Here is a 27,775-nt window from a genome sequence, read left to right as displayed (position 1 = left end):
ACGGAGTGCGTTTAGAGGTTAAACTGGGGTTTAAGGAGGTGAAACACCCTGTTTACTACAGAATTTAACAAAAAGATTCAATATATATTACTGTAAATATATCAAAATAAATAATAAACACCATATAGAACTAAAATAAAACATATAACTGCCAGATTCAGGGGCTCTGAGTGGCGCAGGGAGTCCTAATGAGCGGGTAGTGTAATTAAGTAACCCTTCAAATGGTAAAGAATTAAAAATAATAAAATAAAATAAAAATAAAGTATGAAATAATACAAAAAAGAAGGAGAAATTAACTTTCCATTAAAGCTAACATTAAATATAGTACAGTATTAAAAGATATGTAATTTTGGCTAAATTCGATTAGTCCATTTATATCAAATTTAAAAAAATAAATAAATATTTAAAAACTTAATATATCTGCCAGACTTACATTATGTCATGTTATTTCAGTGAAATAGAAACAACTGAGCATTAACTCTAAAAAATGACACACCAATTTTGGAGCATTTCTATTGGTCCATTCATCACGAAATTAGTGATTAAAGCATATTTAAAACGCTAAATTTAAATTAGGTATGACAATTTAACAGTCAACAAAAGTTTATGTGAAACAATACAATTTTGCATGATTTTGAACAATTGTATTGGTCCATTCATCATAAAACTCCTGTATAAAGTAAAACTATTAGTTTTACCATATGTCAAAAAATAAATAAATCAATAAAAGCTGGTTTTACTGTAAAAAGAAAAGAAAATCTTAACTTTCAATTGAAGTCACTGGGAAAGATTTTGGAACATCTACTATTGGTCTGTAAGAAAAACTGGAGATATAAGTGTTTGTTTGCCAGTGGCAATATTTAGAAATGCATTTCTAATGTACTTCTAGAACTAATCATTTCACAATATATACATCCTTAGCTTATCATGTAATAAATGTGTATAACCTCAATCATTTTAGCTGACTTGTACAAAAAAACTGTGGTTTATATACCGAACAAAGACAAAAGTTTGGACAAACCTTAAATTCAGTGTTTTTCATTATTTTAAAATGGAATTATTTAGTAAACAGAAAAAAAAAAAATCTCAGTCAGCTTTATGAGGTAGAGCCTCCTGGAATTCAGGCTTTCAGTTAACAGCTGTGCTGAACTCATCAAGAGTTAATTACTTGAATTTCTTGTCTCTTAATAAAGTGTTTGAGAGCATCAGTTAAAGTAAAGTAGTGAAGAGGTAGAGTTACAGGTATACAGTGAATAATAGTGAATATTTGAATAATGTTCTAATCCAGATTATGAGAAGCAACAACTACTCAACTAAATAAAGAAATAAATAAAGACAATAATTAAGATCAGTCAGTCCAAAAAGAAGAATTTTAAGAACTTTGAAAGTATCCTCAAGTGCAGTCAAATCTCAAAGACCATGAAAAAATGTTATGATGACGGAACTGGCACTCATCAGGACCGCCCCAGGAAAAGGAAGAGCAAGCTACATTTACTACAAGATTATTTATGTGTTCCTTTACAGTCTTATAGATCACTTCACTATTCATTTATAATAGTAATACTAATTAAAAACATTGGATGAGAAGGTGTGTCTTAACTTTTGTAATTGCATTACTATGCTAACATTCTATTACATTTTACAAAAAGCGAAACAATATACCAAAAATAGTTTGGACAAAAGTAATGGGACACCTGTTTGTTCAAGGTTTCTTCTAAAATTAAGGAGTTATAAAGATAAAGAGTTTATCCTACTTTTGTTGGAGTAACTGTCTCTACTCTTGCATTCAGTGAGGTCAGGGTGTTGGGTGATGATCACCACACCTCACCACACCTTATCTCATTTATTCCAAAGTATTGGAGGATATATTGAGAATCCAGAGAATTCTGGGAGGATTTAGACCCTCTAACCCCTATCTGGACTTGAAAGATTAAGCAAAAACATCTTTAAACAGCAGGAGAGACTGAAAGACGTACTTGCGTGATTGGGGGAAAACTGGCAGAATGAGAGGAGGAGAGGAGGAGGATGTGGCCCTTCAGAAAAATGCATAAAAGGAGGAAAAATAAACCAGTAAGTAAATAAATAACGATCCGAATAAAGTCATAAAGTATATCCCTGGTGTGGAACTCCAGCCAAGGCTAATTTGGAGGCGTCTGGCAGTGTTTCTAGACTGAACCCTGAACAGTGAGGCTAAATGGTGAGGGGCGATGCTGAGCGCAGTAATGGCACACACTGAGGAGCGGCATCAAAGCGCAGGGTGGGGCGCTTGTACACACACACACATACACACACACCGGGTGGGTGCAGGCTGTGTACGCGCTGGCGGGAGGTGTCGGAGGGGTGTGTGCTTTGTGTGCGTGTCAAGCCGAGTGCTGAGGAGGGGGATATCGACGGGGACGTCCCGTAGAGGACGCCCCTCTCGCTGTGCTCTTGTTCCCGCTGTCCCCGTCCCGCCAGGCTGCCGGGGGGACAGGGGGCACACACTGCGCCCAAAAACGCCAAACACACACCAACACAGAGACAGAGAGAGAGAGAGAGAGAGAGAGAGATATGCACGATACACACACTTATTATACACACTAAACCAAGGCATCATTAAGAGCCTCCAGGTTCACACACACTGCACTGTAAACCCATACATTGTTTAAACTCAAATGATTTAAGTTTGTTTTATATAAAATCAATTATTTCTAAACAAAACTCAACTCTATTTTGAGTATTTTGAGTTGAACATATTCATGTGTTAGACAATGAAACCTGGTGTTCAATCTTCATTAATTGCACATTGCACCAGTAAGAGCGTAAAGAGTGTGAAGGTTCAATTAGCAGGGTAAGAGCACAGTTCTGCTCTAAATATTGCAATGCACACAACATTATGGGTGACATACCAGAGTTCAAAAGAGGACAAATTGTTGGTGCACGTCTTGCTGGAGCATCTGTGACCAAGACAGCAAGTCTTTGTTATGTATCAAGAGCCACGGTATCCAGGGTAATGTCAGCACACCACCAAGAAGCACCAACCACATCCAACAGGATTAACTGTGGACGCTGTAAGAGGAAGCTGTCTGAAAGGGATGTTCGGGTGCTAACCCGGATTGTATCCAAAAAAAACATAAAACCACGGCTGATCAAATCACATCAGAATTCAATGTGCATTATAGAGCAGCAACAGGTTTATGAAGAGCGTTTACTGTGGGCTGTAGTAGAGCAGTAGAGAGCAGCAGCAGGATTATAAAGAGCATTTACTGCGGGCTGTAGTAGAGCATTATAGAGCAGCAGCAGGTTTATAAAGAGCATTTACTGCGGGCTATAGTAGAGCATTATAGAGCAGCAGCAGGTTTATAAAGAGTGTTTACTGGGGGCTGTAGTAGAGCAGTAGAGAGCAGCAGCAGGTTTATTAAGAGAGTTTACTGTGGGCTGTAGTAAAGCATTATAGAGCAGCAGCAGGTTTATAAAGAGAGTTTACTGGGGGCTGTAGTAGAGCAGTAGAGGGCAGCAGGTTTATACAGAGTGTTTACAGCAGGCTAAAAGAGAGTAGTAGAGAGCAGCAGGTTTATACAGAGCGTTTACTGCGGGCTGTACTAGAGCAGTAGAGAGCAGCAGGTTTATACATAGCGTTTACTGCGGGCTGTAGTAGAGCAGTAGAGAGCAGCAGGTTTATACAGATCGTTTACTGCAGGCTGTAGTAGAGCAGTAGAGAGCAGCAGGTTTATACAGAGCGTTTACTGCGGGCTGTAGTAGAGCAGTAGAGAGCAGCAGGGTCACACAGAGCGTTTACTGCTGGCTGTAGAAGAGCAGTAGAGAGCAGCAGGTTTATACAAAGCGTTTACTGCGAGCCGTAGTAGAGCAGTACAGAGCAGCAGGTTTATACAGAGCGTTTACTGCGGGTTGTAGTAGAGCAGTATAGAGCAGCAGCAGGTTTATACAGAGCGTTTACTGAGGGCTGTAGTAGATCAGTATAGAGCAGCAGCAGGTTTATAAAGAGTGTTTACTGCAGGCTGTAGTAGAGCAGTATATAGCAGCAGGAAGTTTATACAGAGCTTTTACTGCTGGCTGTAGTAGAGCAGTATAGTGCAGCAGCAGGTTTATAAAGAACGTTTACTGTGGGCTGTAGTAGAGCAGTAGAGAGCAGCAGGTTTATACAGAGCGTTTACTGTGTGCTGTAGTAGAGCAGTAGAGAGCAGCAGGTTTATACAGAGCTATTACTGTGTGCTGTAGTAGAGCAGTAGAGAGCAGCAGGTTTATACAGAGCTATTACTATGTGCTGTAGTAGAGCAGTATAGAGCAGCAGGTTTATACTGAGTGTTTACTGTGGGCTGTAGTAGAGCAGTAGAGAGCAGCAGGGTCATGCAGAGCGTTTACAGCGGGCTGTAGTAGAGCAGTAGAGAGCAGCAGGTTTATACAGAGCGTTTACAGCGGGCTGTAGTAGAGCATTATAGAGCAGCAGATTTATATAGAGTGTTTACTGCGGGCTGTAGCAGAGCAGTAGAGAGCAGCAGTTTTATACAGAGCGTTTACTGCGGGCTGTAGTAGAGCAGTAGAGAGCAGCAGGTTTATACAGAACGTTTACTGCTGGCTGTAGTAGAGCATTATAGAGCAGCAGCAGGTTTATAAAAAGCGTTTACTGCAGGCTGTAGTAGAGCAGTAGAGAGCAGCAGCAGGTTTATAAAGAGCGTTTACTGCGGGCTGTAGTAGAGCAGAAGAGAGTAGCAGGTTTATAAAGAGCGTTTACTGCAGGCTGTAGTAGAGCAAGAGAGAGCAGCAGGTTTATATAGAGTGTTTACTGCAGGCTGTAGTAGAGCAGTAGAGAGCAGCAGGGTTATAAAGAGCATTTACTGCAAACTGTAGAAGAGAAGTAGAGAGCAGCTGCAGGTTTATGAAGAGCATTTACTGCGGACTGTAGTAGAGCAGTAGAGAGCAGCAGGTTTATGCAGAGCGTTTACTGGGGGCTGTAGTAGAGCAGTAGAGAGCAGCAGGTTTATACAGAGCGTTTACTGCGGGTTGTAGTAGAGCAGTATAGAGCAGCAGCAGGTTTATAAAGAGTGTTTACTGCAGGCTGTAGTAGAGCAGTATAGAGCAGAAGCAGGTTTATACAGAGCGTTTACTGAGGGCTGTAGTAGATCAGTATAGAGCAGCAGCAGGTTTATAAAGAGTGTTTACTGCAGGCTGTAGCAGAGCAGTATAGAGCAGCAGCAGGTTTATAAAGAACGTTTACTGTGGGCTGTAGTAGAGCAGTAGAGAGCAGCAGGGTTATACAGAGCTATTACTGTGTGCTGTAGTAGAGAAGTAGAGAGCAGCAGGTTTATACAGAGCTATTACTATGTGCTGTAGTAGAGCAGTATAGAGCAGCAGGTTTATGCAGAGCGTTTACTGAGGGCTGTAGTAGAGCAGTAGAGAGCAGCAGGGTCATGCAGAGCGTTTACAGCGGGCTGTAGTAGAGCAGTAGAGAACAGCAGGTTTATACAGAGTGTTTACTGTGGGCTGTAGTAGAGCAGTAGAGAACAGCAGGTTTATGCAGAGCATTTACTGCAGGCTGTAGTAGAGCAGTAGAGAGCAGCAGGTTTATAAAGAGCGTTTACTGCAGGCTGTAGTAGAGCAGTAGAGTGTTTACTGGGGGCTGTAGTAGAGCAGTAGAGAGCAGCAGGTTTATACTGAGTGTTTACTGTGGGCTGTAGTAGAGCATTAGAGAGCAGCAGGTTTATACAGAGTGTTTCCTGTGGGCTGTAGTAGAGCAGTAGAGAGCAGCAGCTTTATACAGAGCGTTAACTCTGGGCTGTAGTAGAGCAGTATAGAACAGCAGGTTCATACAGAGCGTTTACTGCGGGCTATAGTAGAGCGGTAGAGAGCAGCAGGTTTATACAGAGCGTTTACTGCGGGCTGTAGTAGAGCAGTAGAGAGCAGCAGGTTTATACAGAGCGTTTACTGTGGGCTGTCGTAGAGCAGTAGAGAGCAGCAGCAGGTTTATACAGAGCGTTTACTGCGGGCTGTAGTAGAGCAGTAGAGAGCAGCAGGTTTATACAGAGCATTTACTGCAGGCTGTAGTAGAGCAAGAGAGAGCAGCAGGTTTATATAGAGTGTTTACTGCAGGCTGTAGTAGAGCAGTAGAGAGCAGCAGGGTTATAAACAGCGTTTACTGCAAGCTGTAAAAGAGAAGTAGAGAGCAGCTGCAGGTTTATGAAGAGTATTTACTGTGTACTGTAGTAGAGCAGTAGAGAGCAGCAGGTTTATGCAGAGCATTTACTGCAGGCTGTAGTAGAGCAGTAGAGAGCAGCAGGTTTATACTGAGTGTTTACTGTGGGCTGTAGTAGAGCAGTAGAGAGCAGCAGGTTTATACTGAGTGTTTACTGTGGGCTGTAGTAGAGCAGTAGAGAGCAGCAGGTTTATACAGAGTGTTTACTGTGGGCTGTAGTAGAGCAGTAGAGAGTAGCAGGTTTATACAGTGTTTACTGCGGGCTGTAGTAGAGCAGTAGAGAGCAGAAGGTTTATGCAGAGCGTTTACTGCAGGCTGTAGTAGAGCAGTAGAGAGCAGCAGGTTTATACAGAGTGTTTACTGTGGGCTGTCGTAGAGCAGTAGAGAGCAGCAGCAGGTTTATACAGAGCGTTTACTGCAGGCTGTAGTAGAGCAAGAGAGAGCAGCAGGTTTATATAGAGTGTTTACTGCAGGCTGTAGTAGAGCAGTAGAGAGCAGCACGGTTATAAAGAGCGTTTACTGCAAGCTGTAGAAGAGAAGTAGAGAGCAGCTGCAGGTTTATGAAGAGCATTTACTGCGGACTGTAGTAGAGCAGTAGAGAGCAGCAGGTTTATGCAGAGCGTTTACTGCAGGCTGTAGTAGAGCAGTAGAGAGCAGCAGGTTTATACTGAGTGTTTACTGTGGGCTGTAGTAGAGCAGTAGAGAGCAGCAGGTTTATACTGAGTGTTTACTGTGGGCTGTAGTAGAGCAGTAGAGAGCAGCAGGTTTATACAGAGTGTTTACTGTGGGCTGTAGTAGAGCAGTAGAGAGCAGCAGGTTTATACAGAGTGTTTACTGTGTGCTGTAGTAGAGCAGTAGAGAGCAGCAGGTTTATACAGAGTGTTTACTGAGGGCTGTAGTAGAGCAGTAGAGAGCAGCAGGTTTATACAGAGTGTTTACTGTGGGCTGTAGTAGAGCAGTAGAGAACAGCAGGTTTATGCAGAGCATTTACTGCAGGCTGTAGTAGAGCAGTAGAGAGCAGCAGGTTTATAAAGAGCGTTTACTGCAGGCTGTAGTAGAGCAGTAGAGTGTTTACTGGGGGCTGTAGTAGAGCAGTAGAGAGCAGCAGGTTTATACTGAGTGTTTACTGTGGGCTGTAGTAGAGCATTAGAGAGCAGCAGGTTTATACAGAGTGTTTACTGTGGGCTGTAGTAGAGCAGTAGAGAGCAGCAGCTTTATACAGAGCGTTAACTCTGGGCTGTAGTAGAGCAGTATAGAACAGCAGGTTCATACAGAGCGTTTACTGCGGGCTGTAGTAGAGCGGTAGAGAGCAGCAGGTTTATACAGAGCATTTACTGCGGGCTGTAGTAGAGCAGTAGGGAGCAGCAGGTTTATACAGAGCGTTTACTGCGGGCTGTAGCAGAGCAGTAGAGAGCAGCAGCAGGTTTATAAAGAGCGTTTACTGTGGGCTGTCGTAGAGCAGTAGAGAGCAGCAGCAGGTTTATACAGAGCGTTTACTGCGGGCTGTAGTAGAGCAGTAGAGAGCAGCAGGTTTATACAGAGCATTTACTGCAGGCTGTAGTAGAGCAAGAGAGAGCAGCAGGTTTATATAGAGTGTTTACTGCAGGCTGTAGTAGAGCAGTAGAGAGCAGCAGGGTTATAAACAGCGTTTACTGCAAGCTGTAAAAGAGAAGTAGAGAGCAGCTGCAGGTTTATGAAGAGTATTTACTGTGTACTGTAGTAGAGCAGTAGAGAGCAGCAGGTTTATGCAGAGCGTTTACTGCAGGCTGTAGTAGAGCAGTAGAGAGCAGCAGGTTTATACTGAGTGTTTACTGTGGGCTGTAGTAGAGCAGTAGAGAGCAGCAGGTTTATACTGAGTGTTTACTGTGGGCTGTAGTAGAGCAGTAGAGAGCAGCAGGTTTATACAGAGTGTTTACTGTGGGCTGTAGTAGAGCAGTAGAGAGCAGCAGGTTTATACAGAGTGTTTACTGCGGGCTGTAGTAGAGCAGTAGAGAGCAGAAGGTTTATGCAGAGCGTTTACTGCAGGCTGTAGTAGAGCAGTAGAGAGCAGCAGGTTTATACAGAGTGTTTACTGTGGGCTGTCGTAGAGCAGTAGAGAGCAGCAGCAGGTTTATACAGAGCGTTTACTGCGGGCTGTAGTAGAGCAGTAGAGAGCAGCAGGTTTATACAGAGCGTTTACTGCAGGCTGTAGTAGAGCAGTAGAGAGCAGCAGGGTTATAAAAAGCGTTTACTGCAAGCTGTAGAAGAGAAGTAGAGAGCAGCTGCAGGTTTATGAAGAGCATTTACTGCGGACTGTAGTAGAGCAGTAGAGAGCAGCAGGTTTATGCAGAGCGTTTACTGCAGGCTGTAGTAGAGCAGTAGAGAGCAGCAGGTTTATACTGAGTGTTTACTGTGGGCTGTAGTAGAGCAGTAGAGAGCAGCAGGTTTATACTGAGTGTTTACTGTGGGCTGTAGTAGAGCAGTAGAGAGCAGCAGGTTTTATACAGAGTGTTTACCGTGTGCTGTAGTAGAGCAGTAGAGAGCAGCAGGTTTATACAGAGTGTTTACTGCGGGCTGTAGTAGAGCAGTAGAGAGCAGCAGGTTTATACTGAGTGTTTACTGTGGGCTGTAGTAGAGCAGTAGAGAACAGCAGGTTTATGCAGAGCATTTACTGCAGGCTGTAGTAGAGCAGTAGAGAGCAGCAGGTTTATAAAGAGCGTTTACTGCGGGCTGTAGTAGAGCAGTAGAGTGTTTACTGGGGGCTGTAGTAGAGCAGTAGAGAGCAGCAGGTTTATAAAGAGCGTTTACTGCGGGCTGTAGTAGAGCAGTAGAGAGCAGCAGGTTTATACAGAGCGTTTACTGCAGGCTGTAGTAGAGCAGTAGAGTGTTTACTGGGGGCTGTAGTAGAGCAGTAGAGAGCAGCAGGTTTATACAGAGTGTTTACTGTGGGCTGTCGTAGAGCAGTAGAGAGCAGCAGCAGGTTTATACAGAGCGTTTACTGCGGGCTGTAGTAGAGCAGTAGAGAGCAGCAGGTTTATACAGAGCGTTTACTGCAGGCTGTAGTAGAGCAAGAGAGAGCAGCAGGTTTATATAGAGTGTTTACTGCAGGCTGTAGTAGAGCAGTAGAGAGCAGCAGGGTTATAAAGAGCGTTTACTGCAAGCTGTAGAAGAGAAGTAGAGAGCAGCTGCAGGTTTATGAAGAGCATTTACTGCGGACTGTAGTAGAGCAGTAGAGAGCAGCAGGTTTATGCAGAGCATTTACTGCAGGCTGTAGTAGAGCAGTAGAGAGCAGCAGGTTTATACTGAGTGTTTACTGTGGGCTGTAGTAGAGCAGTAGAGAGCAGCAGGTTTATACTGAGTGTTTACTGTGGGCTGTAGTAGAGCAGTAGAGAGCAGCAGGTTTTATACAGAGTGTTTACCGTGTGCTGTAGTAGAGCAGTAGAGAGCAGCAGGTTTATACAGAGTGTTTACTGCGGGCTGTAGTAGAGCAGTAGAGAGCAGCAGGTTTATACAGAGTGTTTACTGTGGGCTGTAGTAGAGCAGTAGAGAACAGCAGGTTTATGCAGAGCATTTACTGCAGGCTGTAGTAGAGCAGTAGAGAGCAGCAGGTTTATAAAGAGCGTTTACTGCGGGCTGTAGTAGAGCAGTAGAGTGTTTACTGGGGGCTGTAGTAGAGCAGTAGAGAGCAGCAGGTTTATAAAGAGCGTTTACTGCGGGCTGTAGTAGAGCAGTAGAGAGCAGCAAGTTTATACAGAGCGTTTACTGCTGGCTGTAGTAGAGCAGTAGAGTGTTTACTGGGGGCTGTAGTAGAGCAGTAGAGAGCTGCAGGTTTATACAGAGTGTTTACTGCGGGCTGTAGTAGAGCAGTAGAGAGCAGCAGGTTTTTACAGAGAGTTTACTGCGGGCTATAGTAGAGCAATATAGAGCAGCAGGTTTATACAGAGCATTTACTGCGGGCCGTAGTAGAGCAGTATAGAGCAGCAGGTTTATACAGAGCGTTTACTGTGGGCTGGAAGTGATGAAGGCAGCAGGCGCCGCCCTCCTGAGGTTAGGGTACAGGGGCACTCACACCGAGCCCAAACAAGACCCGGCTGCTGTGATAGTAAATGACAGTGCAGAGACTGAGGGAGGGGGCGGGTCACAGAAGAGTGATAGAACTGTGTGTCGGTGTGTGTGTGTGTGTGTGTGTGTGTGGAACACCTGAGAGATGCTGCAGGAGTGGAAAGCCGTGTCGGACGCAGTAAAAGCAGCAAATGTGAAATGCGCTGTGACACGGGTCAATCTGTCCCCAGCCTTTACAGGTCACGCCCCCCGTCACCTGGCAACAGCCTAGATTCTGCATCCAGTGCAGACGAAAACATTCACACACCGCCGCCTTCGTTACGAAAGAGTGACTTCCCGAGAACAAGAGAAGGCCAAGTTTCTTAAATCTATTAATTAATCCCTTAAACTGTAGTCTCTGTAATCAATAATTAGCATTAATGTACATACAGCTCTGGAAGAGACCACTTTAAAAAGGTTGGGTTTCTTTGATTTTACCAAATTGAAAACCTCTGGAATATAATCAAGAGGAAGATGGATGATCACAAGCCATCAAACCACCAAACTGAACTGCTTGATTTTTTGCACCAGGAGTGAGTAGCATAAAGTTATCCAAAAATAAAAAAAATAAAAGCAGTGTGTAAGACTGGTGGAAGAGAACATGATGCCGAGATGTATGAAAACTGTGATTAAAAACCAACCAGGGTTATTCCACCAAATATTGATTTCTGAACTCTTAACACTTTTTCTTTGCATTATTTGAGGTCTGAAAGCTCTGCATCTTTTTTATCTCAGCAATTTCTCAACCACCTAGCAACACCATAGCACCTGTCTACCAACAACATCATAGCGACCAACTAGCAACATCATAGCAATCACTTAGCTACACCACAGCAATCACCTAGCAACAACACAACAATCACCTAGCAACAACACAACAGCCACCTAACAACACTGAATTACATTGCTTGTGCTTTTTGCAGCAAAACGTTATACGGTTTTCGCACAACGGCCGTTTTTAGTTTTTTAGGACATTTTACAGAACTTTCCATACATCCTGGGAAATCCTCCCTTTAGTCAAGCCTAGTCTAGAACCTAATTATGAAGGTTTGCAGGGCTCTTATTGATTTTGACCCCTTAAAAAGTACAATATTTTAATCAGACCACAAACAAACTAAAGAAATGATGTGGTAAACACGATAAATTATAATGTGTGATATGAAGTAAAATAAAAATATAAGCAAAATAACCCAACCAGTCATAAATAAAATAATTACATAAAATTATAATATTGTTTGTGCAATTTAATTACATACAGCTCTGGAAAAAAATAAGAGACCACTAAACATTAATGAGTTTCTTTGGAATATAATCAAGAGGAAGATGGATGATCACAAGCCATCAAACCACCAAACTGAACTGCTTGAATTTTTGCACCAGGAGTAAAGCAGCATAAAGTTATCCAAAATCATTTTCTGCAAATAAATAAGAACAAATAACTAGATATGATAACAAATGAACAGATGAATGCCTGATGCCTGCTGATACTCCGTAAAATCACACTCTAATAATGGCAGCAAATATATTTCTGCGAAAACAGTGAAAAACATTAAAAAACAACAAATCAATAAATAAATGACATATTTGTGAGCTTTTATTATTACAGCAGTGTTTCATCATCCCTCCTCGTCTCAAATCCAGGCGCTGGGATTGGGGAATAATTTTCTGCATAAATCAAAATGCTCAAATCTGATTGGTTGGGGAGAGGCCTCACTGACAGGAATAAACCCCGCCCTGTTTGTGTTTAAAAAACAAGGAGGAGGAGATTATGAAAGCTGCTCCATTTTCCCCCCAAATCTGATTCAGAGATCAGATACAGTCACCTGGAAACTGGAAACACACACTTCTATTAAGTTATATACTCCCACACACACACACACACACACACACACACACATGCACACACACACAGCTGCATGCCTGCGCTCGGGCTGTTGGGTGGCGGCTGCGGGCGCATGGCGCATGGCGTGGAAACGGCACGGGTGACGGAGCCTGAAAGAATAATATTTATCTAAAAGATTAAAACGTTACTGTGGAAGATTCCATCTTTACTGCAGCTCGGGTTACTGCGCACACACACACACACATACACACACACACACACAGCCAGACCGTTACACACCATTTCAACTCTGCCTCACGCACGCACTTCACAGGAATGCACCTCAACACAACACACACTGTATACACACACACACACACACACTGTACACACACACACACACACACACACTGTGCTCAAACACACACTCAAGCAATTACAGAACGAGTGAAATATAAGAACGCCAATATTTCATTTTTTCTGTTATTTCTAGTTACGCTAAAATGTTTTCCTTATTACATTAATACTGGAATGCTGAATTATGCAGCTGCATGGCTCCACATGTATAACATCTGTTTAATATAAAGAATTAAGATACTATTTTAATATGTGTATAGCTAAATAAAGGATAAAATGTGTATATTTTACATATTAATAGCAAAAGAGGCCTCGTGGTCTAAATAACCAGAAGGAGCAGTGCTTTCTTGGCCACCTTAACATTAATAGCTTTAACATTAATAGAGGTGTTAATGAGCAGTAATGAAGTACAAATACAAATTGTTACTGTACTTAAGTATAAATGTAGGTTATCTATACTGTAATTATTTTTAAATACATTTTCACACAATTATCTAAACTTTCTACTCCTTATATTAAAAAAAAAATCATTTCAGCTCGTTTTCATTCCGGCTTCTCATCGTTCAATAAAACCCCTATCCAGATAATCTCTCCATCCAGATAGAGTGAATCTGATTGTGATTATTGGATTGTTGTTTAACTTAAAATGATGAGTTTCTTTGATTTTACTAAATTGAAAACCCTCTGGAATATAATCAAGAGGAAGATGGATGATCACAAACCATCAAACCACCAAACTGAACTGCTTGAATTTTTGCACCAGGAGTAAAGCAGCATAAAGTTATCCAAAAGCAGTGTGTAAGACTGGTGGAGGAGAACACGATGCCAAGATGCATGAAAACTGTGATTAAAAAACAGGGTTATTCCACCAAATATTGATTTCTGAACTCTTGAAACTTTATAATTTAGACGTTTATCATTTTCTGCAAATAAATGCTCTAAATTACTATTTTTATTAGTTTATTTAGGAATTTGGGAGAAATGCTGTCCGTAGTTTATAGAATAAAACAACAATGTTCATTTTACTATACACTCTAAAAAACAGAGGTACAATGTGAGTACTTTTTTGTACTCAAAGGTACATTCTTCATAATTGTTCCCTCAAAGGTACAATACTGGTCTTTACAGGGTCAGATTTGTTCCCTCTGAAGTACAAAGTGTTTTGTAACAGCAATAAGCCCAGATTTGTACCATTTAACCTGCAGCCAAAGGGTACATTCAGTATTCTGTATCACTGCACTAATAAACAATATATATTTTAACTGCACATTTTTTATTTGAAAGCCAAACAATTTTGGATCATCAAATTTTTGAGCCATATTTAGTTGATGATAATGTTTATAATTTTTATAATCTTTACTGGCACAAAAACCATGGGTACAAAAAAGGGACTTTCACTGAAAGGTACTTTTTTTTTACCTCAATATAAGGTACAGCCCCAGAGACAAGCTTTGTACTCTTTTAAGTACAAATCTGTACTCACTTTTCTTAGTGTGAAACATAAACCTATAAAAAGCAAAATCAGAGAAACTGATTCAGAAACTGAAGTGCTGTCTTATTATTATTATTATTTTTTTTTTTTTTTTTTGAGATTATCAACATCCAGAATGCTATCAAATCCTCACAGCAGAGTATATCAAAAATCTATTGAAAAGTCTTCCCTGGGCAGTAGAAACAGCTACTCCAACAAAAGCAGGAAAAAATATTTAAAATATAACAAATTTAATATGAATGAGTCCCGATACTTTTGTCCATAAAGCGCAGTGCATATTTGATTTATTTCTAAATGTAATTTAATTTACTATGTAGTAATTATTAAATTGGTTTATTGTACACTTTAGCTCTGCAGCCTCACAATACACTCTGTATTATAATGCAAATAAATGAGAGGGAATAATACATAGCACACTGGTGCGAGATCATGTAAATAAATGTATTAATCACTCAATTCTGAATGAGTGGCTGATTAATGTTGAGGCTTAACAGTAAATTAAACATACATTTGCAGGGTAAAAAGGGAAAAAGAAGAAATTCTGGGATTGTTTGAGTTTAAATATGGTGCGTGGGTGTCAATAACGCAGCGGTGAACAATTCATTATCATCGTATTAGCATTCCTTTGCATTATGTGCACAAGCAGAGCTACTCTGAAGTATGACTAATTAGTTTATCTAGGCAATATGGTGGAGGAATCCACACGGGATGGATCCTAACCCGCACAATAGCAGAGGAATCAGCAAACACAGCAGAGTGGCTCTGTGCGGCTGATTGGACCCATTTTACATATTCAGTTCTGCTAATATGCTCAGTACAGTATACTGTATATATCAGTACACAACACTGTGCTTATTTTTATTTTATAGGGTCAACATTTTTCAGGGATTAAGGGAAATGTGATGACTTCCCAATAGTAACAAACAGTGAACCATGTGTGTCTAAATCTAAATACTTAAATCCAGTGTTTTTTGTATCATTTTCTCAGTCAGCTTTATGAGGTAGAGTCACCTGTAATTCAGGCTTTCAGTTAACAGCTGTGCTGAACTCATCAAGAGTTAATTACTGGAATGTCTTGTCTCTTAATAAAGTGTTTGAGAGCATCAGTTAAAGTAAAGTAGTGAAGAGGTAGAGTTACAGGTATACAGAAAAAAAACTTTGTAAGTATTTTCAAGTGCAGTCGCAAAAATGTTCAAAAATGTTATAATGATAAAACTGGCACTCATCAGGACCAATCCAGGAACAGAAGAGCAAGAGTTTCCTCTGTTGTACAGAATAACTTCATCAGAGTTAGTCCTACATTAAAGTACAGCTTCCAAACATGGTGGAGGAAGTTTTATCAAAAACTGTCAGAGAGCGCTAGCCAGGGCAAAGTAGAGCTTCCAAACATGGTGGTGGTAGTTACATCTACAACTCACAGTGAGAGCGAGCTAGACTAAAGTACAGCTTTCAAACATGGTGCAGGTAGTTTCATCATCTACAACTCACAGTGAGAACTAGCCAGACTAAAGTAAAGCTTTTAAACATGGTGGAGGTACTTTTATTTTACCAAATGGGTGCCATTTCTATAACCAGGAAATTACATGCGTAAATGTGCACACAAAAAAACTTTAAAAAACATTTTATTATTAAGCATAGTGTCTTATACATTGACCTTATTGAAAAAATAGCATTTGTTACCTGTCCCCACTCTCTAACTATAAACTTTAGCATTAAATATAATTATAAAAATCCTTCAGAGCTATCCAGGATAAAGCACAGCTTCGAAACATGGTGGTGGTAGTTACATCTATAACTCACAATGAGAGTGAGCTAGACTAAAGTACAGCTTCCAAACATGGTAAAGGTAGTTTCATCTTCTACAACTAACACCAAGATCTAGCCAGACTAAAGCACAGCTTCCAAACATGGTGGTGGTAGTTACATCTACCACTCACAATGAGAGCTACCCAGGATAAAGCACAGCTTCCAAACATGGTGGTGGTAGTTACATCTACAACTCACAATGAGAGCGAGCTAGACTAAAGTACAGCTTCCAAACATGGTAAAGGTAGTTACATCTTCTACAACTCACACCAAGATCTAGCTACATTAAAGCACAGCTTCCAAACATGGTGGTGGTAGTTACATCCACAACTCACAGTGAATGCTAGCCAGGATAAAGCACAGCTTCTAAACATGGTGGAGGTAAAACACACAATGTTTGCTTTGTTTCCGTCCTGTAATATCAGCATAGCAGTTGTGAAATCACAAGGGTATACACTGTGCATAACCTATATATGCATATACTGTATATACACACACTCACTCTTCAGCCACACACACACACACACACACACACACACACACACAGAGCAATACCTCACCACTCAAAGGAAGGTTCATAAATCAACACTTTCTCCTGCAATACATCTCAAACAAGTATATAGCATCAGCTGCTCATCAATATTGATGCGTGTATGTGTGTGTGTGTGTGTGTATTTTGTGTATGTGTGTATATATGTGTGTGTATATACATGTGATGTGCCGTGATTAGAGCTCCATTACAGGCGAAGGGAAGGGCGTGAGCGGCTGCGGTGAGGGACTGACGGCGCCTCGCTGACTCTGGATTTAATAGGTGAGGATGTGTTTCTCAAAACTATCTGCACACAGAAACAGCAGGCTGCAATCAAACGCTGTGATCCAGCCGGAGACTGCAGATTACCACCACTGAGTAACACCACACGCATACCTAATATCTCTCACAGTTACAACTCGATATCCAATAACTACTATGGATTTTACAGTATCTACTATCATTTTTTTACAAAGTACAATTGATAAAGCTTCTAAAATAAATTAAGTATATTTCTTAATGATTTAGTAATATAGAGTTATAGTTACAGTGGATGGCAAAAGTATTTACACCTCTTTTCCATATTTTTTCACACCACAACCACAAACATACATATATTTCATTGGAATTTAATGTGAAACACCAACACAAAGTGGTATAATAAGTGGTACTGTTCAATCCATTATCCGGAAATGAAAAGAGTATGGCACAACTGTAAACCTACCAAGACAAGACCGTCCATCTAAACTTACAGACCGAACAAGGAGAGCACTGATCAGAGATGCAGCCAAGAGGCCCATGGTGACTCTGGAAGAAATGCAGAGATCCACAGCTCAGGTGGGGGAATCTGTCCACAGGACAACTAGGAGAGAAGTAGTACGCTCCATAAATGTAGTCTTTATAGAAAACACAATTTTTAGCGTGTTATACATTTGTTATGTGACATTTAACTCTTGTGTGGTGTTCATATTTTTGTTACTCGTTTACTTTGTTACTTGTATTTAATTCAGCAAAATTAAGCAATTTTACATTAAAATGCTTTACACATGCTCGCTCCACCTAAATTGCAAGCAATATAAACAGCTTACATGGTTAATATTTGCCCTTTACCTTTCTTATGTTACATTTCTTTCAAAAAGTGCTACTCTTTTTTTTATTAGTTTTTTAATAAAATTTAAAAGAAAATGAATTAAACTCAAGATATGAGTAGAAAATTTGTTTAGTTTCAAATTTACATATGAAGCAATATTTATTAGCCCTTGTCCAAACATACTGTATGTAATATAAATGGTTGGGGGGGGGTGTGGGGGTGGGTGTACAGTGTGTGTTTATCGAAAATGAGTTTTGATATATGTTTCTCACAAAAAATGAGCCAATGCCAATGAGTTTGAGTTAAGAAAAATATTTTTTTAGTATCATTTGATGAAAAATGAAAATGGGTCCCACAGACCCGAACACCACACAAGGGTTAAATGTGTTATTTAACACTATATCCTATAATTTATTTATAATTATATGTTCCTAATTTTAATTACAGAGCAATGAAATATAGTTATATTAATGTAATACCTAAATATATATTTTTTAAATTATTAAATTTACTTTAAAAAGTTACATAATACATTGCACTTTAAGTGAACCACTGTAACAGTTGCTTTTAACACGCTTCGCTAAAAATGTACCAAAGTATATTTGTAAATAAGTATTGTAGAAGTATACGTAATTACATTAAACTAAAAATGTACTTCATAGTAGTCTATTATTTTCTTTTTTTTTTTAAATACGCTATATTGTACTTTTTAGGAAGTATGATCAAAGTTTGCTTTTTAAACATATTATGACAAAAGTAATATTAATGTACTTTTAATATATTTCAAGTAAGCACATAACTCTGTTTCCCAATATGTTTTAAGTACAATTAAGTATAATTTTATTTGTTTTCTTCACCAGCTCTGAAGCCGAACGCACTCTATCCTGGACTAGGAATTTAAATCTAATAATGTTATTTTGGTGTAAAAGAGGTGAGCTCAGTCCTGAGCTCTGAGAAAGTGACCTTATTTGGTAAGCGTGAGGGAATCTGGTTGATGCTCTGCTCGTTTCTCAGCAGCGATACCGGCGGTGAGGAGGCCCACAGGTCTGGCCCGTCTGCTCGTGAGCAAAGCGTGGCGTTGGGCTGTATATTTAGAGCTGACAGATTGCTGTGTACGTCTGTGGAGTTTTTCCTCCGACTCGCGCAACCTTTTCTCTTCCTCTGCTTTCGGCAGGTGCTGTAATGAGGCCTGTGGAGAGAGGGGGGCTTCTCCAGAGAGGAGGAGGAGGAGGAGGAGGAGGATGCACACCAGAGCAGGATGCTAAAAGTGGAGAGATGCCGGAGATGAGTTTGCAGTGAGTGAGAGGTTGCGAGCGTGTACACACACACACACACACACACACACAAACACACACAAATTCCCTCGATGCATAAGTCATTAACACTATTAAATCAAATATGAATTAAATGTTATTCTTAAAAAAAAATATCTGAAAAGTCATATTTGTGTAGTACAACTGTATTCACTGCACTCTAACTCTGACAAAACAAAGTAATTACGTCTGATTTAGGTCAAATTTGGCTTTTCCTAAACATTACTCAGCTGTTTTAAGATTGGCAAACATTTTCAATTTTTAAACAGGGATCTTTGAGTTACTTACTAAGGGCGTTTTTTTTTTACACCTGAAGTTTCTAGTTTCTATGTTCCAGATCAGTTCATGAGTTTGTTTATTTGAAGCATTTCTCCCTCTGTTTGGTTTGTTTTCACATAGGCAAAAAAAACCTAAACGCACCAAAATGCGCATCAATAAAACCACACAAGCACATTGTCTCTTCTGATAAACGTAACGCAAAAACGATAAACGTAAATATAGATTTTGTAGAAATTTACCTGAACACACCTTACAGAACACCACGCCCATCATGGTAGATATGTTCAGAAGCACTGCTGCTATTTAAACCAGGCTGGAGGAAGGTGGTAAAATAGACGGTTGGTGGTGTCACATTCTCGTACTGTTCCATATATATATTGAAACAGAATGGGACCGGAAACAGAAAATACCTGGAGACAGGTAATAAGGGGGCGGAGCTACAAATGACAAATGTATAAGCACTGAAGACAGGGGCTGAGACAAGGCAAACAACACAGAGAGCCACGTGCAAGAAAGCACATGGCTAGAAAAGGTAGAAACATGGAACAGGACAACCCTTTAAACACCCGAATCGTCATCAAAGCGCTAAAGTTCAGTAACCTAGCTGCTGCTGCTGATTAACTGTTTAACTTTTGGTCGTATTTTATCGTATGTCTTCAGAAAGGGGGGAGAAAGTGCAGAATTTATTGATTACTGCCCATTCCTTAATTCCTATGTGATAGGGAGCTGAAATTAGCTTTAATTAGCTTTTATTTTATTTTATTTTTCCACTCCGCCTTAAATGTTGCAGCCCCTGCTGTTTGTTGCACCATTTAAGGTGGAGCAGAAAAGTTAGCTTGCTAGCAAGCTAGCTACTGAGACAAACTACTAGCGTTTTTCTTTTTTTAATGATTTTTGAAAACATTGAAACTACACAATAAACTATGGTAAATTAGTGCTAATCGTCACTTTTCACAAGGAAAAGACTTAATTGCTCCGCCAAGATACCAGTGATTCTCATAGCCCATCGGTTTGAAGTGTGCATCTAAAAAAAATCTCCATATCAAGGGCTAACAAGCCCTATACCTTCCCCTAACAAGAATCAGGACAAGTGGTGGAGCCAAGGGGTGAAACGGGATTGGGCCTTAGTCTTCAATGGAAGTCAATGTTAAATTAAAGTATTAAATTGTACTTTCCATTGGTCCATTCATAATACAATTTAGACAAAATGTAAAATACAATTGCCATATTCAAATTATGTTGTAAAATGAAAAATAGCAAAAATGGAAATGCAGGATTTTAATCTAACAGCAACAATTTTATAGTGTTATAGCTCATACTGTGTTTTTTTACTGTTGGAGGATGACCCAGAAACCCCAAATAAGTGAGCATGATTTAGACAGAACACACACTCTCTCTTACACTCTCACGCACTCTCACACACTCTAAACTATCTACACACTCTGCTTTTTCTCCCCTTTCATTTTTCTGAAGGGGACTCCAGCAGAGAATCTCAGCCTTCATCTCGTCTTGCCATTTCCCCGAGTCGGGACGGTGTCCATTTTGTGCAGAAGCCTCATCCTACGCTAACACACTCCCGCGGGACAGAGGTGGAGGGGTATGACCTGCCTCACACCCCTCTTCTATCATTTAATGTGTTTTCTTCCTTTTTATGATGTTTTACACTGTAAATTTAATATTGAAGACACATACAGAATTATTTCCTAAAAAAAAAAAAAAAAAAAACAACTATTAAATTAATATTACTTCAGCTCACCTCCTGCTCAGATGCCAGTTTTGCACATCTCTGCATTTATGAAGTAGAGTCACCTGGAATTCAGGCTTTCAGTTAACAGCTGTGCTGAACTCATCAAGAGTTAATTACTTGAATTTCTTGTCTCTTAATAAAGTGTTTGAGAGCATCAGTTAAAGTAAAGTAGTGAAGAGGTAGAGTTACAGGTATACAGTGAATAGTGAATATTTGAGTAATGTTCTAATCTACTCAACTAAGAAAAAAATAAAGGTCAGTCTATCCGAAAAGAAAGTTTCAAGAACTTTAAAAAAGTATCGAGTAGTGCTGTCACTGCAAAGACCATTCAAACATTACAATGATGAAACTGGCACTCATCAGGACCACTTTAAGAGTTACCAGCCTCAGAAACCGCAAGTTAACAGCTCCCCAGATAAGAGTACTCTGGTTTGTTTAACACTGTTTTTAAGTTACTACATGATTCTTTACGTGTTCCTTCATAATCTGATAGATCACTTCACTATTCATTTACTATGTAGAGAAAAAATAAAAATATTAAATGGGAAGTACATTTTCTATAGAAGTCGCTTTATAATAACTTTAATTCATAATTTTTTAACTAATAATCAGTAGATTATTAGTGAACAAAGCAGTAGTTCATCGGACTTTGAATATTAAAAAATGCTCACACATGAAACTTATTTATCAGCATATATATTTATTTTAAAAATGTAGAATTTAAACGTTAATAAATCGCTAGTAAATACAAATTTTAAACTGGGCAAATGTTCATGTTTTTTTTTTTTTTCAAGCAGTTATTAAAGGTCACCTTCCGTCGTTTTTTCTTTCATTTTAAAATGTCTAGTTGTGGTCTCTAGTATGAATGAATGACATGTGAGCCGTTTTTGTAAAAAAAAAGTGCTCAGGTGTCTCTGTATAGCTCTTTTTTAATGGACTGTTTTAGGGGTGTGTCCAAAATGACCGGATTCCAGCTTTGCTCATGAATATTCATACATGCAAACAGCATGCAAATATCTCTCCTCTGATTGGCTAGGAGCACTGCGACGCCCCTCCACCGCTCTGCCGCTCACTGCCTCCCACCTCCTAACTGATGAGCGGTGATGTTGCGTCGCTTCAGCTCCGCCTCTGGGAGTTTCTCGAGCCAAGGTGGGCTGGTCTGTGAGTTTCTGCCTACGTAGGCAGAAAGATAATTCAAAATTCACCCGTTTTTCGGAGGGGGGGAGGGGGGATTTCTTTGCTTAGCTCCTGCAGACAATGGGGGCTGCAAAACAGTTTAATGTGCAGGTGTACACATTCAACTCGGAGAGACCTACTGTATTCCACAAAGAACAAGAAAAATCGGATTTTCGCGGAAGGTGACCTTTAATCATTAGTTAATGGTACATTAATGATAGTTATTATAAAGTGTTACCAGGAGATGTTATTCCAATAGAGGAGTGTAAAACCTGCAGGTTTGAGCTGTGGAACAGTGGAAGAACTGTAGAGATTCTATGGAATAAAGGATGGACCATCAAAAACATTATGATGATGGAACTGGCACTCATCAGGACTGCCTCAGGAAAGAAAGAGCAAGAGTTACCAGCCTCAGAAACCGCAAGTTAATAACATCTCCCCAGATAAGAGCACCTAAATGCTTCGGTAACACTTTCTATGAATGTCATCTCTATTAGACTCTATAACCACATTCATAACATATTATAATGCATTCATAAAGCATTATAATCATGGCTATAAATATTTAGAAAAATGCATAACCCATTATAGCCAAGTTTATTAAGCATCATAACTTGTGATCAAAATACATTATAAGCTGTGTTTATAATAGATATGTTAAAATAGTATATAGCTATCGTTAATATTATAGTCCTACAATGAAAGTCTGGCACTTTACTTAGAGCACACAAAGACCTGTTATAATACATTATAATTGACTATAACTAATATTATATTAAAGACAAGAATAATTAATGAGTATATAAAAATATATTTATAGGATTATTTAGGGTGTGTTTATAAGTTGGAAGCTTTTTTAGTCATGATAAAGTCTGTAAGCTGCGACTGAGATTCTTGGTATTGATGCATATCATGTTATAAACACAGCTATTAATGATTTATAATCGTAAACAGTTCATGATACATAATAAACATGGCTATGATGAGTTATATATCATTTTTTATAAATATGTATAGCCATGTTTATAATGCCTTATGAATGCATTATAATGTGTTATGAGTACATAAGTGTTACCAATGCTTCTTCACAGAGTATTTTAGTTTGTTTAACGCTGTTTTTAAGTTACTACATGATTCTTTATGTGTTCCTTCATAATCTGATAGATCACTTTACTATTAATTTACTATGTAGGAGAAAAAATAAGTGTGTCCAAATCTTAGACATGGTAACATCTTTTGATAACAATGCATATGGTGTGCATATGTAATTATACAACAGTTAGTTCCGACCTCACAATCTGATTGGTTGAGAAGTGTTCTACCCGTGCTGATATATGTGATAACATCACGGCCTTCTCACACTAAACTTGTATCACTCCGCCGATGCTTTGCCGAGTAACGGCGTATATACACAGGACACCCGCAGCAGCGTTAGCTTAGCACAGGCTAGCGCTCAGCCGCGGCACGCTCGCCCGCAGCGCTGGCTCGTCTTTTGTGGAAAAATAGGAAAGAAAATTGCTCGGCTAATGCCGTCTGACAGCCAGAACTCAAACCAGCCAGGCTAAGCTACGCTAAGCTAACGCTGAGCTAAAGCCAGCTACGCTAACCTAACCACAGTCCAGCCGGCTAGCTAAAACCAACACCACCCAGCAAAACAGGCAAAAATGCTCAAAAAATGTGCAGCGTTCACCTGAAGACGACTCCACGGAGCAGGAGAGGAGAGTATTAGCGTTATTTTACCCTCCTAACATTACTATCTTCACTTATTCCCAATTTTGATTTTAAGCTAACTTTCGTGGTGTTAGTCTGTATGAACCATACACTGTTGTGTAGTTAAGTTTCAGTTCTGTTACAGTTGTTGTGGAACTACTTTTTGGCGGAAGGCACAGTCCATATTAAAGCATATTCATTCTTAATTTCTTAAGTTCTTTGATTTATTTTCTTTATTCATTTTGTAAAAAAAAACTGTTGTATAAAAGCAATAGAACTAACTGTATGTTAGTGCCGAGCTAAAATACATGATTCCTGTACTCCTTTCTTTCCACAGCAGCTGTATCTGAAACAGACACTCATGCAGCACATATTTCCCTCTTTCCTGAGTCGTACAGTAAGTCAGACTGTTCTGTTTGGTACCAGTAGCTGGTAGACAGTAGCTCACATCAATATCAGGGCTGGGGAGCTCTTTACAGCTCACCTCTGGTTTACAGCAGGAACACATATCACAGCAGGTACTGAGATCACACCATACATAACAATCAGACATTCTCCAGGGTGAACCATCTGCTGCCAGCCCTGTACACAAACACCCACCGGCCACATAATGACCTTTATCAGGAGCAGCTTCACACAGGGGGGGGCGAAGCTGAGTGAAGAGGTGCTGTAATGTACTAGTGGATCTCGAAAATTTAGAATATCAATGAAAAACTACTTTAGAGTGATCAATTTTAAGCGTTTATTTACTTTATTGTTGATGATTATGGCTTAAAGCTAATAAAAAGCCCAAAATAAGTGTCTCAGAAAATTGTAATATTATTTAAGACCAATTGGTACTTTCGGCAGCGTGGGCAGTGTGCCAAGTCCTGCTGGAAAATGAAATCTGCATCTACATAAAAGTTTTTCTCAGCAGAGGGAAGCTGTAAGATATGAAGTGCTGTAAGATTTTGTGGGAAAACAAAACTGCACTGACTTTAGACTTGATAATAAAACACAGTGGATCAACACCAGCAGATGACATGTCTCTCCAAACCATCACTGATCATCAGTAAATTTTACATTTCATTTAAAGTAAATCAAGGGATCAGAGTCTGGAGGAAGAGTGGAGAGACACACAGTCCAAACTGCTCAAGGTCTAGTGTGAAGTTTCCACCAATCAGAGTGCCAAGTCCTGCTGGAAAATGAAATCACCTGTATTGCACTGTCAAGCCACATTTTACGGGACAGGAACTAGCGGTCCCATCCATCTGCACGCAGTATCAAACCTCCTTTTAGCTCCCATAATTCACGCCAGTGTGATTACAAGATAAAACCTCTTATTCAAACCCACTTATTCAACTCAACCCATGACTTTTGGCATTTCCATAAATGTAAAATTATGTACATTTTGAAGGTTTGCCCAAACACCCATACAACAATGTTACACACAGTGAGTACTACTGCTAATGTAATCTCTTTTGTCTTCAAATGTTGAAACAATGGGTGGATATGAGCACCACATCTAAAACCATCTCTAGACCTCATGTTAACTCTTTTATGCCTGAGATAATGACAACAACTCACAACAGCAAGCCAAAAAAACATATGAAAAGCTACATGAAATGTTAAATGACTTACCAGGCTCTGAAACAGGAGAATGAAGAGGCTGTAGATTTTATTCTGGTCACACAGTATGGGTGTATTAAAGCTGACAGTTTAAGCTGCACTTTAACTTCACACTGACTCTCAAACTTCAACTCAAATTTGGTAAAATATACAGACAGACAATGGAAAGACCATTGATTTACAGTTGCTTTTTTCTCTGAGCAGTTTATAAGGCTATATAAGTTATAAGAGACTGAGACTGCACTGTGGATATAAGCCTTGAATTAGTTGAATTTACTTAAATAATTAAATTTAAATGTTTACTGAAAACCATTAGTCATTATACTTGAAAGTTTTATTTAATTGATGCATTTTGGATATATCAAATTCTTGGGACTTATTTTTGATTTCTAGCAAAATATAAATTTGAAATACTTGAGAAAGAAAATGCTATAAAGTGAACAAAAAGCATACAGCCAAAAGCTCAAAAAATGATGCTTGCTCTAACAGCCTACAACATAGAGGCCTGGGAGTTAATCATGTCATATTATATGATCCACAAGTTTACCTAAGCTAGCCTGAGGGGAAGAACTACACACTGACGGTGAGTGTCAGAAACTGAAATATCTGGCATTAATCTAACACATCATTTTAGAAAATTAACATCATACTGAACATGTAAAACATGGTGGTGGTAGTGTGATGTTCTAGAATTGCTGGACAACTTGCTGTAATAGATGGAACCAGACCAGACAATCCTGAAGGAGAATGTCCGGGCATCAGAGTGACCTCAAGCTCAGGTGTGCTTGGATTCTGCAGCAGGACAATGACCCAAAGCACACAAACAAGTTCACCTCTGAATGTTTGATCATCAGAAAAAATATCAGTATAACAAAAAAGCGACCGTATGTACAGTATTTAATAATTTATTTCAGCCAGAGTAAACCAACTTGAATTTAAACTAATGTCAGTAATGTCCTCTTAACATATACAAGATAATAATATATTTATTTATTAAAAAAGAAAAGGTGTGAGGTCTTTATAAGACATAAGGAATAAGAATAAACATCGATTTGTCCTCAAGTACTGTGAGGTAATTGATGCTGCATGTTCTATAACAGATATAGGAGTTTATCTTTAATTAAACACAACTGCAGGCTTCAGGCTGGACTTTTTTGTGGGTGAAGGAACGTTTCAGGTTTGGATCGACATCTGCTTCTCCATAAAGAAGCTAAAATGTCACTGAACACTTCTGCGTGTCTCTGACGAGCTTTACTAAACAGTTTGGACTGATGTTCTGAGAGTTCTGCGACCGTTTCTGATGGAAAGCAGCTTTTTGCCCACGAGCCAGAAACTCCGCTCACCATCACACAGAGGAATTCGAGGGAGGGTCACGGAAAGGTGGTGTCAGGAGGTGTCAGAAGTTTAGATGATTATATATTCATCCCACTGTATGTTTGAGTAAATAAATTCACAGTGAATAGTGTAAATTTCAGTTTTTACACCGAACAAATGCTAAAATCTCCCAGTTAAACAATATTTAATAATAAATGACATGATCAGATGAAAATTATATGTGCAAATGTTTGTGAAAACCCCTACTAATTAAGGCATTCACAACTTTAAGCCGCACCTATTGCTGATATAAATGTGCAAATGCACATAAACACAGCTTGTGTAGTCCCTGTTCTATGTAATACTTTTGGGACAAGTTGGTAAAAAGTCTTTGGTAAAAAGGTTTTACTTTTTTTTTTTATCAAGTAAGACCTGCAGTTCTTTAGATTTGGAATAATCTTGGTTCTTTTGGGGACCTCCTGGATGAGGTGGCCATGCCCTTTTGGATTCATTTCAATAGGCATCAGAAACATTTTCTTTCAAAGTCAAACGAGCGCTGCATGTCAATCTACAAATATTTATTTTCTGAAAACCATTAATTTACAGTAAGCTTAGATTTTCAATATTTTGTCTGAGGGTGAGTTTTCTTTCTTCAGCACTAAGGCTGGGTGCAGCAGCGTTGGCATTAGCGACTAACCACAGCGCTAGCAGGAATGTAAATGCCACCTTATGTATTAATTTTACCAGTCAGGTATTAAGGAGCAGTAAAGCCACTCTGCTGAAGTACAGCGTTATTATAAGGTTGAGTTTTCAGTGAAGTTTCCGCAGCACTAAGGCTGGGTGCAGGAGCATTAGCATTAGCCGCTAAGCACTAGCTGATAGCACGCTGGGTTACCTCAACACTTAGGGTTCCTCAGTCTAGCACTATCTCAGTCTAGCTAGTGCTTAGTGGCTAATGCTAATGCTGCTACACCCAGCCTTAGTGCTGGAGAAACTTCACTGAAAACTAAACTTTATAGCGCTGTACTTCAGCGGCGTGGCTGTCAATTTTTTAGGAAAATTTAAGAGTTTAAGGATTTTAACCCTCCTATAATGTTCATTTGTCAGGAACAGCAATAGTGTTCCGGGGTTTATTTGAATCGGTGCATGTTTAATTATCCAAAAGACGTCTGAAACCCTAAAAAATCCTAAAAATCAGTGTAAATATTTTTTTTGCTAACTGCATTGCTAATTATTCTATCAATATAGATATATATATATAT

The 27,775-nt window shown here is 39.5% G+C and overlaps 1 protein-coding gene and 1 long non-coding RNA gene across 10 annotated transcripts in view; one reads left to right on the top strand and one right to left on the bottom strand.

Moving 5' to 3' along the window:
* Positions 1 to 21,116, top strand: part of LOC111191298 (uncharacterized) — a 40,949-nt gene extending 19,833 nt beyond the window's left edge. Inside the window, exons 3-5 of the long non-coding RNA XR_002649437.2 lie at positions 16,478 to 16,558; positions 18,541 to 18,661; positions 20,432 to 21,116. This is a non-coding gene — a long non-coding RNA (uncharacterized LOC111191298). The remainder of the gene's footprint in view (positions 1 to 16,477; positions 16,559 to 18,540; positions 18,662 to 20,431) is intronic.
* The window catches only part of tenm3 (teneurin transmembrane protein 3), a 1,272,390-nt gene that overhangs the window by 697,266 nt on the left and 547,349 nt on the right, over positions 1 to 27,775 (bottom strand). The window lies entirely within an intron of this gene.

The sequence above is a fragment of the Astyanax mexicanus genome, chromosome 7, assembly GCF_023375975.1.
Source record: "Astyanax mexicanus isolate ESR-SI-001 chromosome 7, AstMex3_surface, whole genome shotgun sequence".
NCBI classification, from domain to species: Eukaryota; Metazoa; Chordata; class Actinopteri; order Characiformes; family Acestrorhamphidae; genus Astyanax; species Astyanax mexicanus.
The sequence above is the reverse complement of the archived record's forward strand: the minus strand, read 5'-3'. Positions and strand labels throughout refer to the sequence as shown.